General features: G+C 39.0%; 3 non-coding genes across 3 annotated transcripts; all 3 read right to left on the reverse strand.

Moving 5' to 3' along the window:
• Positions 1–721: 721 nt before the first annotated feature.
• On the reverse strand, positions 722–794 carry TRNAK-UUU (transfer RNA lysine (anticodon UUU)). Its single transcript has one exon. It is a non-coding gene; the product is annotated as a tRNA-Lys (tRNA).
• Positions 795–4,903: 4,109 nt separating this feature from the next.
• TRNAE-UUC (transfer RNA glutamic acid (anticodon UUC)) lies at positions 4,904–4,976 on the reverse strand. The gene has a single exon. It is a non-coding gene; the product is annotated as a tRNA-Glu (tRNA).
• Positions 4,977–7,136: 2,160 nt separating this feature from the next.
• On the reverse strand, positions 7,137–7,209 carry TRNAK-UUU (transfer RNA lysine (anticodon UUU)). The gene has a single exon. It is a non-coding gene; the product is annotated as a tRNA-Lys (tRNA).
• Positions 7,210–10,030: the final 2,821 nt, after the last annotated feature.

The raw sequence follows: 10,030 nt of genomic DNA on the forward strand, positions 1-10,030 counted from the left end.
GGACTCTCAGATTAAAAGTCTGATGCTCTACCGACTGAGCTATCCAGGCTCGAAAAAAAATAATACTGTACCTCAATTCGGAATTAATGTACATGTGAATAGATCTGCTTTAAGAGAGAGTGTTCAATTATGGTTTTATGGGTGATTCTAGAATTTGCAAAGTGTCTAATCCTATTTCCAGCATAGATCATCTAGGGTGCTAAAAGTTACAGAATAATGGTAAAATTCGATTGTATATTTGCAGTTTTGGCATTAAGCAAAAATCTAGAAAATCCAAACAATAGTTTCAAACTCTTTTGATCAACATCATACGTATGTGAATGATGCATACTTTTCAAAGCAATTCTCCGCCTGAACAGGGACTTGAACACTGGACCCTCAGATTAAAAGTCTGATGCTCTACCGACTGATCTATCCAGGCTCTAAAAAATATAATACTGTACCTCAAATCGGAATTATTGTACATGTGAATAGATCTGCTTTAAGAGAGAGTGTTCAATTATGGTTTTATGGGTGATTCTAGAATATGCAAAGTGTCTAATCCTATTTCCAGCATAGATCATCTAGGGTGCTAATAGTTACAGAATAATGTCAAAATTCGATTGTACATTTGCAGTTTTGGCATTAAGCAAAAATCTAGAAAATCCAAACAAAAGTTTCAAATTCTTATGATCCACATCATACGTATGTGAATGATGCATTTTTTTTCAAAGCAACTCTCTGCCTGAACAGGGGCTTGAACCCTGGACCCTCAGATTAAAAGTCTGATGCTCTACCGACTGAGCTATCCAGGCTCTACGAAGTATAATACTGTACCTCAAATCGGAATTAATGTACATGTGAATAGATCTGCTTTAAGAGAGAGTGTTCAATTATGGTTTTATGGGTGATTCTAGAATATGCAAAGTGTCTAATCCTATTTCCAGCATAGATCATCTAGGGTGCTAATAGTTACAGAATAATGTTAAAATTCGATTGTACATTTGCAGTTTTGGCATTAAGCAAAAATCTAAAAAATCCAAACAAAAGTGTCAAACTCTTATGATCAACATGATACGTATGAGAATGATACACACTTTTCAAAGCAACTCTCCGCCTGAACAGGAACCTGAACCCTGGACCCCCAGATTAAAAGTCTGATGCTCTACCGACTGAGCTATCCAGGCTCTCCAAAACATAATGCTGTACCCCAAATCGGAATTAATGTACATAAGAATACATCTCCTTTAAGTGAGAGTGTTCAATTAGGGATTCATGGGTGATTCTAGAATATGCAAAGTGTCTAACCCTATTTCCAGCATAGATCATCTAGGGTGCTAATAGTTACAGAATAATGTTAAAATTCGATTGTACATTTGCAGTTTTGGCATTAAGCAAAAATCTAGAAAATCCAAACAAGAGCGTCAAACTCTTACGATCATGATGATACGTATGTGAATGATGCATACCTTTCAAAGAAATTCTTCGCCTGAACAGGGACTTCAACCCTGGACCCTCAGATTAAAACTCTGATGTTCTACCGACTGAGCTATCCAAGCTCTCTGAAATATAATGCTGTACCCCAAATTGGAATTAATGTACATAAGAATAGATCTCCTTTAAGTGAGAGTGTTCAATTAGGGATTTATGGGTGATTCTAGAATATGAAAGTGTCTATCCTATTTCCGGCATAGATCATCTGGGGTGCTAATATTTACAGAATAATGGTAAAAGTCGATTGTACATTTGCAGTTTTGGCATTAAGCAAAAATCTACAAAATGCAAACAAAAGTGTCAAACTCTTAAGATCAACATGATACGTATGTGAATGATACATACTTTTCAAAAAAATTCTCCGCCTGAACAGGGACTTGAACTCTGGACCCTCAGATTAAAAGTCTAATGCTTTACTGACTGAGCTATCTAGGCTCTACAAAACATAATACTGTACCTCAAATCGGAATTAATGTACATGTGAATAGATCTGCTTTAAGAGAGAGTGTTCAATTATGGTTTTATGGGTGATTCTAGAATATGCAAAGTGTCTAATCCTATTTCCAGCATAGATCATCTAGGGTGCTAATAGTTACTGAATAATGGTAAAATTCGATTGTACATTTGCAGTTTTGGCATTAAGCAAAAATCTAAAAAATCCAAACAAAAGTGTCAAACTCTTACGATCAACATGATACGTATGAGTATGATGCACACTTTTCAAAGCAACTCTCCGCCTGAACAGGAACCTGAACCCTGGACCCTCAGATTAAAAGTCTGATGCTCTACCGACTGAGCTATCCAGGCTCTCCAAAACATAATGCTGTACCCCAAATCGGAATTAATGTACTTAAGAATACATCTCCTTTAAGTGAGAGTTTTCAATTAGGGATTCATGGGTGATTCTAGAATATGCAAAGTGTCTAATCCTATTTCCAGCATAGATCATCTAGGGTGCTAATAGTTACAGAATAATGGTAAAAGTCGATTGTACATTTGCAGTTTTGGCATTAAGCAAAAATCTAGAAAATCCAAACAAAAATGTCAAACTCTTACGATCATGATGATACGTATGTGAATGATGCATTCTTTTCAAAAAAATTAACCGCCTGAACAGGAACCTGAACCCTAGACCCTCAGAATAAAAGTCTGATGCTCTACCGACTGAGCTATCCAGGCTCTACAAAATTTAATACTGTACCTCAAATCGGAATTAATGTACATGTGAATAGATCTGCTTTAAGAGAGAGTGTTCAATTATGGTTTTATGGGTGATTCTAGAATATGCAAAGTGTCTAATCCTATTTCCAGCATAGATCATCTAGGGTGCTAATAGTTACAGAATAATGGTAAAATTCGATTGTACATTTGCAGTTTTGGCATTAGGCAAAAATCTAGAAAATCCAAACAAAAGTTTCAAATTCTTATGATCAACATCATACGTATGTGAATGATGCATACTTTTAAAAGCAACTCTTCGCCTGAACAGGGACTTGAACCCTGGACCCTCAGATTAAAAGTCTGATGCTCTACCGACTGAGCTATTCAGGCTCTACAAAATAAAATACTGTACCTCAAATTGGAATTAATGTACATGTGAATAGATCTGCTTTAAGAGAGAGAGTTCAATTATGGTTTTATGGGAGATTCTAGAATATGCAAAGTGTCTAATCCTATTTCCAGCATAGATCATCTAGGGCAGTGATGGCGAACCTATGGCACGCGTGCCAGAGAGGGCACGCAGAGCCCCCTCTGCTGGCACGCGTGCTGTCGCCCTGATCGCTCAGTAACGGCGAATCCGATGCAGGATTCCCTGTTAGTGAGCGATCGCTGCCTTCAGCTGGTTGTGCAAATGCGCATCCAGCTGAAAGCTGTCAGTGTAGCTCAGTGTAGGCCACGCGTACTATGCGGCCTACACTGACTACAGAGTGTGACCTCTGAACAAGCGCGGGCGTGATGACGTAAGTCATCAGCGCGCGCAGTGAACAGAAGAGAGAACACCCGGCAGCTCTTCAGGTAACTATATTGTGTTTGTTTGCACTGTCAGGGGAGGGGGGCAACGGTGGACATTTCATGTTGTGTAGGAGGGGTCTACTGTAGACTTTCATGCTGTGTGGGTAGGGGGCTACTGTGGACCATTTTATGCTGTATGGGAGGGGGCTACTGTGGACCTTTCATGTTGTGTGGGAGGGGGCTACTGTAGACTTTCATGCTGTGCGGGTAGGGGGCTACTGTGGACCATTTTATGCTGTATGGGAGGGGGCTACTGTGGACCTTTCATGTTGTGTGGGAAAGGGCTATTGTGGACCATTTCATGTTGTGTGGGAGGGGGCTACTGTGGACCAGTTCATGTTGTGTGGGAGGGGGCTACTGTGGACCAGTTCATGTTGTGTGGGAGGGGGCTACTGTGGACCAGTTCATGCTGTGTGGGAGGGGGCTACTGTGGACCAGTTCATGCTGTGTGGGAGGGGGCTACTGTGGAGTATACAGGTATAATCCTGTGTGGGGGCCACTGTGGGCCAGATTGTACTGTGTGGGGGGCCACTGAGGGGCAGATTGTACTGTGTGGGGTCCCCTCACTATGTATATCACACAGTATTTGTTTTATAGCAGACGTGAAATTAGTACAGGATGTAATAACATTGCACGGTAAACTATAAAACAGATCCTGTGCGATGTAAATAGTGAAAATTAATTGTTTAAAAGTACAGAATGCAGAGACCTTTACCTTTCAGTACAAGATCTGTAAAGCCCCAGTCACATGACTGTAATTTGTGGGTCCGCAATTGTGGACCCACAGAGTTTTAAGGTTAAATTGCCGTGTTGGCACTCCGTGATAATTTATTTGGTTTTGGATTGCAGTTTAGGCACTCGGTCTCAAAAAGGTTCGCCATCACTGATCTAGGGTGCTAATAGTTACAGAATAATGTTAAAATTCGATTGTACATTTGCAGTTTTGGCACTAAGCAAAAATCTAGAAAATCCAAACAAAAGTTTCAAACTCTTTTGATCAACATGATACGTATGAGAATGATGCACACTTTTCAAAGCAACTCTCTGCCTGAACAGGAACCTAAACCCTGGACCCTCAGATTAAAAGTCTGATGCTCTACCGACTGAGCTATCCAGGCTCTCTGAAATATAATGCTGTACCCCAAATTGGAATTAATGTAAATAAGAATAGATCTCCTTTAAGTGAGAGTGTTCAATTAGGGATTTATGGGTGATTCTAGAATAAACAAAGTGTCTAATCCTATTTCCAGCATAGATCATCTAGGGTGCTAATAGTTACAGAATAATGGTAAAAGTCGATTGTACATTTGCAGTTTTGGCATTAAGCAAAAATCTAGAAAATCCAAACAAAAGTTTCAAACTCTTTTGATCAACATCATACGTATGTGAATGATGCACACTTTTCAAAGCAACTCTCCGTCTGAACAGGAACCTGAACCCTGGACCCTCAGATTGAAAGTCTGATGCTCTACCGACTGAGCTATCCAGGCTCTCCAAAACATAATGCTGTACCCCCAAATCGGAATTATTGTACATAAGAATACATCTCCTTTAAGTGAGAGTGTTCAATTAGGGATTCATGGGTGATTCTAGAATATGCAAAGTGTCTAATCCTATTTCCAGCATAGATCATCTAGGGTGCTAATAGTTACAGAATAATGGTAAAAGTCGATTGTACATTTGCAGTTTTGGCATTAAGCAAAAATCTAGAAAATCCAAACAAAAGTGTCAAACTCTTACGATCAAGATGATACGTATTTGAATGATGCATACTTTTCAAAGCAATTCTCCGCCTGCACAGGGACTTGAACCCTGGACCCTCAGATTAAAAGTCTGATGTTCTACCGACTGAGCTATCCAGGCCCTCCGAAATATAATGCTGTACCCCAAATTGGAATTAATGTACATAAGAATACATCTCCTTTAAGTGAGAGTGTTCAATTAGGGATTTTTGGGTGATTCTAGAATTTGCAAAGTGTCTATCCTATTTCCAGCATAGATCATCTGGGATGCTAATATTTACAGAATAATGGTAAAAGTCGATTGTACATTTGCAGTTTTGGCATTAAGCAAAAATCTAGAAAATGCAAACAAAAGTGTCAAACTCTTAAGATCAACATGATACGTATGTGAATGATACATACGTTTCAAAAAAATTCTTCGCCTGAACAGGGACTTGAACCTTGGACCTTCAGATTAAAAGTCTGATGCTCTACCGACTGAGCTATCCAGGTTCTACAAAATAAAATACTGTACCTCAAATCGGAATTAATGTACATGTGAATAGATCTGCTTTAAGAGATAGTTTTCAATTATGATTTTATGGGTGATTCTAGAATATGCAAAGTGTCTAATCCTATTTCCAGCATAGATCATCTAGGGTGCTAAAAGTTACAGAATAATGGTAAAATTCGATTGTATATTTGCAGTTTTGGCATTAAGCAAAAATCTAGAAAATCCAAACAAAAGTGTCAAACTCTTAAGATCAACATCATACGTATGTGAATGATACATACTTTTCAAAAAAACTTCTCCGCCTGAACAGGGACTTGAACCCTGGACCCTCAGATTAAAAGTCTGATGCTCTGCCGACTGAGCTATCCAGGCTCTACAAAATATAATACTGTACCTCAAATCGGAATTAATGTACATGTGAATAGATCTGCTTTAAGAGAGAGTGTTCAATTATGGTTTTATGGGTGATTCTAGAATATGCAAAGTGTCTAATCCTATTTCCAGCATAGATCATCTAGGGTGGTAATAGTTACAGAATAATGGTAAAATTCGATTGTACATTTGCAGTTTTGGCATTAAGCAAAAATCTAGAAAATCCAAACAAAAGTTTCAAACTCTTATGATCAACATAATACGTAGGTGAATGATGCATTTTTTTCAAAGCACCTCTCTGCCTGAACAGGAACTTGAACCCTGGACCCTCAGATTAAAAGTCTGATGCTCTACCGACTGAGCTATCCAGGCTCTAAAAAATATAATACTGTACCTCAAATCGGAATTAATGTACATGTGAATAGATCTGCTTTAAGAGAGAGTGTTCAATTATGGTTTTATGGGTGATTCTAGAATATGCAAAGTGTCTAATCCTATTTCCAGCATAGATCATCTAGGGTGCTAATAGTTACAGAATAATGGTAAAATTCGATTGTACATTTGTAGTTTTGGCATTAAGCAAAAATCTAGAAAATCCAAACAAAAGCGTCAAACTCTTAAGATCAACATGATACGTATGTGAATGATACATACTTTTCAAAAAAATTCTCCGCCTGAACAGGGACTTGAACCCTGGACCCTCAGATTAAAAGTCTGATGCACTACCGACTGAGCTATCCAGGCTCTCAAAAATATAATGCTGTACCTCAAATCGGAAATAATGTACATGTGAATAGATCTGCTTTAAGAGAGAGTGTTCAATTATGGTTTTATGGGTGATTCTAGAATATGCAAAGTATCTAATCCTATTTCCAGCATAGATCATCTAGGGTGCTAATAGTTACAGAATAATGGTAAAATTCGATTGTACATTTGCAGTTTTGGCATTAAGCAAAAATCTAGAAAATCCAAACAAAAGTTTCAAACTCTTATGATCAACATCATATGTATGTGAATGATGCATACTTTTCAAAGCAACTCTTTGCCTGAACAGGGACTTGAACCCTGGACCCTCAGATTAAAAGTCTGATGCTCTACCAACTGAGCTATCCAGGCTCTACAAAATAAAATACTGAACCTCAAATCGGAATTAATGTACATGTGAATAGATCTGCTTTAAGAGAGAGTGTTCAATTATGGTTTTATGGGTGAGTCTAGAATATGCAAAGTGTCTAATCCTATTTCCAGCATAGATCATCTAGGGTGCTAATAATTACAGAATAATGTTAAAATTCGATTGTACATTTGCAGTTTTGGCATTAAGCAAAAATCTAAAAAATCCAAACAAAAGTGTCAAACTCTTACGATCAACATGATACGTATGAGAATGATGCACACTTTTCAAAGAAACTCTCCGTCTGAACAGGAACCTGAACCCTGGACCCTCAGATTAAAAGTCTGATGCTCTACCGACTGAGCTATCCAGGCTCTCCATAACATAATGCTGTACCCCAAATCGGAATTAATGTACATAAGAATACATCTCCTTTAAGTGAGAGTGTTCAATTAGGGATTCATGGGTGATTCTAGAATATGCAAAGTGTCTAATCCTATTTCCAGCATAGATCATCTAGAGTGCTAATAGTTACAGAATAATCGTAAAAGTCGATTGTACATTTGCAGTTTTAGCATTAAGCAAAAATCTAGAAAATCCAAACAAAAGTGTCAACCTCTTACAATTATGATGATACGTATGTGAATGATGCATACTTTTCAAAGCAACTTCTCCGCCTGAACAGGGACTTGAACCCTGGACCCTCAGATTAAAAGTCTGATGCTTTACCGACTGAGCTATCCAGGCTCTACGAAATATAATACTGTACTAGAGATGAGCGAACAGTGTTCTATCGAACTCATGTTTGATCGGATATTAGGCTGTTCGGCATGTTCGAATCGAATCGAACACCGCGTGGTAAAGTGCGCCATTACTCGATTCCCCTCCCACCTTCCCTGGCGCCTTTTTTGCTCCAATAACAGCGCAGGGTAGGTGGGACAGGAACTACGACACCGGTGACGTTGAGAAAAGTAGGCAAAACCCATTGGCTGCCGAAAACATGTGACCTCTAATTTAAAAGAACAGCGCCGCCCAGGTTCGCGTCATTCTGAGCTTGCAATTCACCGAGGACGGAGGTTTCCGTCCAGCTAGCTAGGGCTTAGATTCTGGGTAGGCAGGGACAGGCTAGGATAGGAAGGAGAAGACAACCACAACAGCTCTTGTAAGAGCTAAATTCCAGGGAGAAGCTTGTCAGTGTAACGTGGCACTGACAGGCTCAATCGCCGCAACCCAGCTTTCCCAGGATCCTGAATGGAATACACTGTCAGTGTATTCCCGTATACCCGATATATACCCCCGATACCCGTTCCAACGGTGTGCCCCCCCACCTTCACCCCAGAAATACCCTGCAAGTCCCCTAGCAATAGAATTGGGGCTATATACACCCACTATTTTTGCTACTGCCATATAGTGCCATTGTCTGACTGGGAATTCAAAGAATATATTGGGGTTACGTGCACCCACAATTTTTACTACTGGTATACAGTGCCAGTTTCTGACTGGGAATTCAAAGAATATATTGGGGTTATAAATATAGTGCCAGTTTCTGACTGGGAATTCAAAGAATATATTGGGGTTATAAATACCCTCATTTCTTGCTACTGGTATATAGTGCCATTGTCTGACTGGGAATTCAAAGAATATATTGGGGTTACGTGCACCCACAATTTTTACTACTGGTATACAGTGCCAGTTTCTGACTGGGAATTCAAAGAATATATTGGGGTTACAAATACCCTCATTTCTTGCTACTGCCATATAGTGCCAGTTTCTGACTGGTAATTCAAAGAATATATTGGGGTTACGTGCACCCACAATTTTTACTACTGGTATACAGTGCCATTGTCTGACTGGGAATTCAAAGAATATATTGGGGTTATAAATACCCTCATTTCTTGCTACTGCCATATAGTGCCAGTTTCTGACTGGGAATTCAAAGAATATATTGGGGTTACGTGCACCCACAATTTTTACTACTGGTATACAGTGCCATTGTCTGACTGGGAATTCAAAGAATATATTGGGGTTATAAATACCCTCATTTCTTGCTACTGGTATATAGTGCCATTGTTTGACTGGGAATTCAAAGAATATATTGGGGTTACGTGCACCCACAATTTTTACTACTGGTATACAGTGCCAGTTTCTGACTGGGAATTCAAAGAATATATTGGGGTTACAAATACCCTCATTTCTTGCTACTGCCATATAGTGCCAGTTTCTGACTGGTAATTCAAAGAATATATTGGGGTTACGTGCACCCACAATTTTTACTAATGGTATACAGTGCCAGTTTCTGACTGGGAATTCAAAGAATATATTGGGGTTACAAATACCCTCATTTCTTGCTACTGCCATATAGTGCCAGTTTCTGACTGGTAATTCAAAGAATATATTGGGGTTATAAATACCCTCATTTCTTGCTACTGGTATATAGTGCCATTGTCTGACTGGGAATTCAAAGAATATATTGGGGTTACGTGCACCCACAATTTTTACTACTGGTATACAGTGCCAGTTTCTGACTGGAAATTCAAAGAATATATTGGGGTTACAAATACCCTCATTTCTTGCTACTGCCATATAGTGCCAGTTTCTGACTGGTAATTCAAAGAATATATTGGGGTTACGTGCACCCACAATTTTTACTACTGGTATACAGTGCCAGTTTCTGACTGGGAATTCAAAGAATATATTGGGGTTACAAATACCCTCATTTCTTGCTACTGCCATATAGTGCCAGTTTCTGACTGGTAATTCAAAGAATATATTGGGGTTACGTGCACCCACAATTTTTACTACTGGTATACAGTGCCATTGTCT

The sequence above is a fragment of the Leptodactylus fuscus genome, chromosome 1, assembly GCF_031893055.1.
Source record: "Leptodactylus fuscus isolate aLepFus1 chromosome 1, aLepFus1.hap2, whole genome shotgun sequence".
Taxonomy (NCBI): Eukaryota; Metazoa; Chordata; class Amphibia; order Anura; family Leptodactylidae; genus Leptodactylus; species Leptodactylus fuscus.